The sequence below is a fragment of the Mobula birostris genome, chromosome 20 (genome assembly GCF_030028105.1).
Source record: "Mobula birostris isolate sMobBir1 chromosome 20, sMobBir1.hap1, whole genome shotgun sequence".
Taxonomy (NCBI): domain Eukaryota; kingdom Metazoa; phylum Chordata; class Chondrichthyes; order Myliobatiformes; family Myliobatidae; genus Mobula; species Mobula birostris.
Window position 1 is genome coordinate 63135546 of NC_092389.1, and position 8641 is coordinate 63144186.

The 8641-nt window shown below is 46.6% G+C and overlaps 1 pseudogene; it reads right to left on the bottom strand.

Moving 5' to 3' along the window:
• Positions 1-1023: 1023 nt before the first annotated feature.
• On the bottom strand, positions 1024-4570 carry LOC140185037 (probable G-protein coupled receptor 139; annotated as a pseudogene).
• Positions 4571-8641: the final 4071 nt, after the last annotated feature.

The window sequence follows — 8641 nt, forward strand, 5'->3', positions numbered from 1 at the left end:
CTGCTTATTTGCCCCTAAAGGTTGTTTTGCTTTCAGATTTCCAATCAGTTTCTCTTCATTGCCCCACACCCAGTGCAGGAGAGCAGATCCTCCAGTGGGTTCAAACGTCAGCTGCCTTAAAAAGCGATCTCGAAGGCACTCTAGAAATCCCCCGACCTGGAATCCAGGATTAACCTGATTTTTCCCATCTACACGCATATTTAAATCCTCCATGACTATTCTACCATTTCCCTTTCGGTGAGCATTCACTGTCTCCCGTTGTAATTTGTAGGTCACATCCTCACTGCGGTTGCATGGTCCGTACAGTGTCTTTTCACCTTGTCGTTCCTCAGCTCTATCCACAATGATTCAACACCTTCCGCCCCTATATCACCTCTTTCTAATGATTTGATTTTGTTTGTTTGTTTGTTTGTTTTTTTTTTAACAAACAGAGCTACGCTACCACCTCTGCCTTCCAGCCTGTTCTTTCGGTACTATATGTATCCTTGGATACTAATCTCCCAGCTACAATCTGCTTTCAGCTATTGTCGTCAGTCATTAGTAGCAGAGGCGGTCATTAAGATGGGGCGGCTTTTCACCAATTTAACAAAAAGTGTTTATCCATATTCCGCCCTATATTTTCACGTTAGCCCATTATTCATGTGAAAGTTGGAGACTAGAGAACTGGCAGTGGATTGGCCACCTAGTATCACACCAGCCCTACAGTTGTCTGGGGACGTCAGACTGTGAGGTACTGAGCAGGAAAGGGAATAGATAGACATATCCACAGACCAAATGCTGGGCGGCATTCTGGAGCAGTACATTGATTGGCATATGGCGGGACACCGAGTTTATGTGTCGCCATGACGGTGTTTTACTCCCCCCCGTCCACGCCCCCTCCCTCCACCACACAGACTACCCTAATGTCCCGGAGCTGCCGGTAGCGGGGAAAACCCGCCCGGAAATAACACCTTGGCCATCAGGCGGTGACTGAGAGGAGACAGAGCCCGTGCTCGACACACAGCGGCCCGCACTAGCTAGTGCTCAGGACGCGGCTTTATTCATGAACTGAAGCACCGAGGTGACCGGGTATTTCACCGCGCCGATCAGCTGCTCCCTGAATTTCGACTGAGTCACCGCGTAAATAAATGTATTCGTGCAGCAGCTGAAATTCCTCAGCAAAACTCCGACATAGTGAAAGATCCATTCGGAATCACTGAAATCAGATATTTTTCCTGCGACCTGATAATATATGACATTTACAACGTATGCCACCCACAGGAGGATGAAGTTGCCGGAGAGGGTGAAGAGTAAAACCACAGATCTCCTCCTGCTCTCCATCTCCGGGTCACTGCGGTTCTCCCCCTTGCTCTGACCCTTCAGCCCCTTACGGACCCGACTGGCCACTAAAATGTGTCTGACTGTCAGAGCGTTGAGCAGCAGGATCCCAGCGAAAGGGAGGAGCGGAGTTAAAACCATATCCAGCCAGTCATATACCATCCATCCAGGGTCAGTGAAAAAATTGTTTATGGTTCTACAAAACCACGGTACGTTATCGATGATCACGCTGTGTTCAAACGTGAAGTATCTGGGAACGTTTTTCAGACAGAACACTACGCCGGTTGTTGTCAGAACCACAGCCGCATTTTTCCCGGTGCAATATTTTGTTTTCAGCTTCTGGCAGCAAATGGCGACAAACCGATCAAAGGTGAAAGTGACGGTGAACCAAACAGAACAGTCTGTGGCTGCGTACGTCAGTGAATCGATAACACTGCAGACAGGGGTGATGTCCAGAAAATTCCACGGGAAGTAATACCAATTGATTTGATACAAAATGACCTCGGTGACAATAGTCAGTAGATCGGCCGCTGCCATGGCCACCAGGTAGCGAGTGGTGCAGGTAGAGAGGCCGCAGTTTCCCCGGGACAGGATCACAATCGCCATTAAATTCACTGGAGAGAGAGAGAGAGAGAGAGAGGTGTGGGGGTGGGGGAGAACCGACCTTAGCATTACTGAGCACATTCTCCAGGAATTAAAGAGGGATCGGACTTCAGCTAAAGATCAAGCGTGCCAGAGTCTGTGAACGGCTGCTAATCTAACATCGGACACGGGTCACACTGTCTCTGACCTGCCTTTTTCAGTATGAAGATACGACGATGTGTGAACAATCGTCGAGGATAAAAATAAGCTGTATGAACAACAACGATCGGTGCTGATCCCGATTCCAGTCACTGACGGAGCCGGTTTCACTGATTTAACCGTAACTGACCAGGCCTCCTGAAGCTCAGCGTCTGATTGGACCGAGAAGGGATACAGAGGGGAGCAACGCACGCGAAATACTGGCGGGACCCAAAAAAAACCTATCGTTTCGGGGCGAGACCTATCTTCAGGTCGATACAGCGCCCAATTTACGACGGGTCTCAGGAACAACTTGGTAACCAGAGACTGAATGACTCCGTTAACGGATTAATTCTCCAGCACAGTTCAATTCGATAACACGCGGCAGCAGATGCATGGACACTGGTTCAGGTGATCTGTGCCAGACTCCACCGGGAAACGTGAAACACTGGACCAGGGGTTCTGTCTGAATAATAACTCAGTACAAGTAAACTTCACAATGTAAACCCATCCCAGTCACCCCTTCACGGCGACCCTCCGTTTCCCAGCTGTGGGACAACTCTGGACAAGGTCCCATTAAAAGCCTCCCAGTTACACCGTCCAGGAGAGCTGCCCGCCCCGGTACTGGGACAAATCTGGACAAGATAATATTAAAGGCAAAAACAAAGTTCAGGTCGATCCCCTGAGTTAGAGGAGAGACCGGGGATTCGTTCATCTTGTCATTAAATATGAAATAATCAGGATGTTGAATTGATAGGATAAATATCTTTGACGGATATCTATGCAAAGATCATCAAGTTGGAAGCTTGTCGATTGATCATAAACAGGTTCATACCGGTTAACACACGGAAATACCAAACATAAACTGCTCTGCTCACTCACCAGGAACTCCGGTGACGGCAATGAGCAGGTACAATATTTTCTGCACACTGTAGTACCGTTTCAACATTGCCGACATTTCCCCTGCGCGGCAATGTGTCCCCCTGTGCCTCAGGCGGTCTATTGGAATGAAATGTTGAAGCACCACATGTCCCGGGTTTATAAACACCATCTAGCGACCCCACAGGGACAGACTTCAACATATTGTATAATAAAACTCCTTAACTTATTTAGAAACCTATTACATCAGACAGGTGCCATCCCCGCGGTGACGGGTTGTGATTAATTTAGTGAATTAATTTTTAGACCAGCTGTGTGAGTAACTTTGTCCCAATAACGGCATCAGAACCTTCGAGGTGTCTTATCAATAGCATTTGCTTCCATTGTAAATATGTACTTCAGAGTAATCATTTATCAAATACAGAATATTGAAATTAAGTCTGTGAAATTGTACTGAATCGCCCACTATTGCCATTCTCGTCAACGGTATAAACTCTTGATGTAGTTGGGGTTTTTGGAGATTCTACCAAAATGGTCCTTTGTAAGATACAGTCTCTGTGTGTGGCGACATGAATGAACACTTGTTGGGGTCCTGACGAAGGGTCTCGGCCTGAAACGTCGACTGTACCTCTTCCTAGAGATGCTGCCTGGCCTGCTGCGTTCACCAGCAACTTTGATGTGTGTTGCTTGAATTTCCAGCATCTGCAGAATTCCTGTTGTTGTTGTTGAACACTTGTTGGGGCCTCGTTTTGCACCTACCACTTACCTAACGCATGGCCGTAAAACTCAACAGTCCAGTGGGGGTGGGGTGAGAATGTCTTAATCATATCACCGCACATATGTCAAAGAACATGGCGATGAGCTGGAGAGGTAGATAAGAAACCGCCGTCATGTGTGTGTGTGTGCGTGTGTTTATCTGTCTGTCTGTGTGCGCGAGTGTCTGTGTGTGTGTGTGTGTGTGTGTGTGTGTGTGTGTGTTTATTTGTCTGTCTGTGTGCGCGAGTGTCTGTGTGTGTGTGTGTGTGTGTGTGTGTGTGTGTGTGTGTGTGTGTGTGTTTATCTGTCTGTGTGTGTGCGCGAGTGCCTGTGTGTGTGCTTTCATGCACTTTCAAATCTTGTGCATCCCCAAATCTGTGCGTACCCCCAGAACGCTGCAACCTCCATATTCAAATTCGATTCTCCAAGTAAGAGTGATTTCAAGCACTTCACAAAGTGGCTGACTGAACCATAAAATATCAACAAAGGTCAAAATTCAAATTGCATTTGTTGTTAATGTTTCTACAAATGAAAGAACCTTCAGATTCGTCACAGCTCCAAATCAGCAGGCACACCCACATGCACATTGGATTATTCCAGATCCTCACGCACCCCAAATTCCGTGTGCACACCATATTCCTGGATAAACTCCTAAATCTACGGTGATTCCCAAATCTGTGTGCACCCCCAAATTACCAGACACCCTAAAACGTTGACACCAAAACAGACACACCTCAAATCGGTGCGCATCTGCAAGTCCGCCGGCAATGTCTGTGCAGCCTTCTATTTGCCAAAACCTCCGCATCTGCGCAATCCCGATATCCGCGTGCACTCCCATGTTCGCGGACTCACCCCTAAATCAGTACACTTCTAAAAATCCGTGTGCACCTCCAAATCCACAGACACTCCATATCGGCAGGCGTCACCAAATTAGTTTGTACCCCCAAAAACGCCTAAACTCCACCACATCTGCATTCACCGCTAAATTCGTGTTCATCGGCATATTCTTAACATCCTCCTATATCAGAGCGCATCCCCAAATCCGTATGGACCGCCAAATCCGTGTGCGCCCGCAAATCAGTGCATGATCCCACATCATTGTGAACCCCAATTCCGTGTGCAACCTAAAACCGATGACTCGCAAACATGCGAATCAGTATCCTAGAGGAAGAATAATTTCAAACAGCTTGCAAAATAAATGCTCCTACCTTAAAACAAATAGGATGAAAAAAAGTTCAACGTTTAATGACATCCTAAATCTGTCGACACACCAAAGTCTCACACATCCTCAGCACCGTGTGCAATCCCATATTCTTCGACTCTTCCTAGATTAGTGCACATCTCCAAATCCATGCTCAGTCCCTTAAAATGCAAGGCTAAATTCAAAGTTAAGGACACCCCAAATCCAGGTGCATCAACAAGTCTACCAATACACACAAAACTGTGTACAACCGCAAATCGGTGTGTACACCAAGATACATATGTACTTGCATGGAGCATCCAAATTCACTGACACCTCGAAATCTGTGTGCAGCTCTAAACTTAGGAACGCTCCCAAATCTGTGCTCACCCCCAAATCCATGTGGAAACCCTCAAGGCATCGAACCCATGTTTGCCCTCACATCCCGAGATGTGCACGCATCCCCAAATCGATATATAGACGCAAATCCAACATCCACTGGGACCCAGAAACACCCTAATCCAAGGCGACCTTGCTTCGTGGATGCAGAATATGCTTGCACAGAACAGGGAAAGAGTGGTTGTGGACGGGTCATATTCTGCATATAGGTCGGTGACCAGTAGTGTGCTTCAGGAATATTTTCTGGGACCCCTTCACTTGGCGATTATTATAAATTACATGAAATAAGGAAGTGGGGGGACGTGTTAGTAAATGCGCTGATGCCACAAAGGATGTGGGTGCTGTGGATAGTGTGACTGGCTGTCAGAGGTTACAGCGGGAGATCGATAGGATACAAAACTGGCCTGAGAGGTGGCAGATGGAGTTCAACCCAGATAAATGTGAGGTGGTTCACTTTGGAAGGACAAATTTGACGCTAAAATGTACTATTAATGGGTAAGACTGTTGACAGTGTGGAGGATCAGAGGGATCTTGTGGTGCGAGTCCATAGAACACTCAAAGCTGCCGTGCAGGTTGACTGTGTGGTTAAGAAGGCACACGGTGCATTGGCTCTCATCAGCCGTGGGATTGAGTTTGAGAGCTCAGAGGTAATGTTGCAGCTATATAGGACCCTGGTCAGACCCCACTTGGAGTTCTTGTCACCTCACTACAGGAAGGATCTGGAAACTATAGAAAGGGAGCAGAGGAGATTTGCAGGGATATTGTCAGGATTACGGAGCATGCCCTCTGAGAATAGGTTGAGTGAACTTGGCCTTTTGTTCTTGGAGCCACGGAGGATGCGAGGTAATTGACAGAGGTGTATAAGGTGATGAGAGGCATTGATCGTGTGGATAGTCAGAGGCTTTTTTTCCAGTGTTGAAATGGCTAGCACGGGAGGGCACAGTTTTCAGGTGATTGGAAGTAGGTACAGAGGATTTTATTTTTAAAGCAGAGAGTGGTGAGTGCGTGTAACGGGCTGCCGGCGACGGTGGTGGAGACGGGTACGATAGGCTCCTGGATGGGTACATGGAACTTAGAAAAATAGCGGGTAATAGAGGGTAAACTTAGGTAATTTCTAAAGTAAGTACATGATCGTCACAGCATCGTGGGCCGAAGAGCCAGTATTGCGCTGTAGGTTTTTCTGTGTGTCTACCCGCCCATATGTGTGAACCACAAATCCTCCGATCCTCCCAAACCTGCTCACCCCCTCAAATACATGTCCCCAAGCCCAAATTCATGTTCATTTTGAAAGCTGCCGACATTCCCAAATCGACCCACATACCTATGTATGTGAACAACCCAGATCTGTGCGTACCCCAAATCCACAGCCACCTCCACATCCACATTAGAAAACCACAGAGGAAGAATCATTTCAAACAGCTCTCACAATAGCAACAAGCACCTTAAAACACAGCAAGATCAAAGTTCAAAGGTTAAACTATTTATTTTAAAAGCATACATAAATGAAACAACTTTGATATTCGCCAAACATGCACCTCAGAAACATGAAATACGTGTGAATCCCAAATCCTGAGCACTTCTAAATCCACCAACTCCCAAAATCCGTGCGTAACAACAAATCGACGGACAATCTCAAGTCTGCGCACCTCCACAAATCCATCTGCACCCTCGAGTCAGTGTGTGCTCACAACTCCACCGACATCTCTATATGCGCTGACAAACGCCCCATATCCGCGCACATCCGCAAGTCACTGTGCACGCCCTCATTCGCGAAAATCCCCTACATCAGCGCAATCTTCAAATCTGTCTGCACCCCAAGTCTGTACGAATCTCTGAACCTGCCAGTCACGCCAAATGCACTCAGATGCCCAGATCGGTGCGCATCCAGACAGACTGACACCCGAAATGCACATTAGATTATCTCACAACAGGAATGATTTCAAACCATTCACAAAACAGCTGCTTCCACCTTGAGTCAAACCTCAATATAGTTTAAATATCATTTGTTATTACAGTATCTATAAATGAAACAACCTTGAGATTCATCGCAACACCAAATCCATGGACACCTCAAATCCGTCCACACAACCAAATTTGTACGTAATCCCGTCCATGTGCCGACACACGCTAAAATCTGCGCGCATCCACAAATCCGTGAGCATCCTCAAATCTGTGTGCATCCCCATATCCAGACACCGAAAATCCGTGTGCACCTCGATATCCACTCACACTCGGAAATATGTGCACAATTCTACATTCGGACGCACCTCCAACCCCGACAACATCTCAAATCCGCGTGCACTCCGTCATTAGCTGTCAAACGCCGAACTCTGCACATATCCCTAAACCCACATACAAGCTCCAAATCTGTGTGCATCCACAAATTGTCAGACACCCCGAAACCTGTGTGCACCTTCAAATAGCTCCGCATTCCCATGTTCGCCAACACATCCATATTTCTGCACACATCCCAAAATCCCTGTACCACCAAATCTGCAGACATCCCCAAATCATCAAACACTCCAAACCCATGTGAACCCCTAAATTCACTGACCCCGAGGTCCGCGCATATCCCCATATCCCTGCGCGCCCCAAATCCGTGTATGCACCCAAACCACTGACACCCCCCGATGCATAATAGATGCCCCTGGAGCAAGGATCATTTCCAACAGTCAGAAATTTGCTGCCTCCACAGTCCGGGTCAAATTTGACCCGTTTTATTTGACAGCAGTAAAAACGCCCTAAATGCCAGTTTTAGCCGAAATTTGATGACTTTTCCTGAAGTGACCCAAAATGTGCAAAAATGAAAATATTTAAAATTTTTATACTTTTGTACAGGTGCTCCAAGTTTTTGTACATTGAGGCTGCTCCAGGTCAAATTTGACCTGTATCTATTGAAATGGATTTTAGATCTCTGAAACATTAATTAAATGATTAATCACCTTTTTTTTAAATATCAGATAGGCTATTTATACATTCTAAGTAGATCTGCGGTTCAAAATTCGGTAGAGACACTTGTTATGACCCGGACTGCACTGTGAATATCATCAGGTTGCCCAGTTTAAACTGATATCCCCAAATCCGTGTGCACACCCATATTCGCTGACAAACCCCCACATCAGCACGCATGCCCATATCTGACGCACCTCGAAATCCACTGACATACCCAAGTGTGTGCGCAACTCAAATCTGCTTGTATCCCCAAATCCGTCCACACACCCAAGCCCGCTAACACCTCCAGATGAACAGTCGATTATCCGAGAGCAAAAATCATTTCAAATAGTTTCCAAAATAGCTGACTCCACCGGAAAAAAAAATACTTGCAAGAAA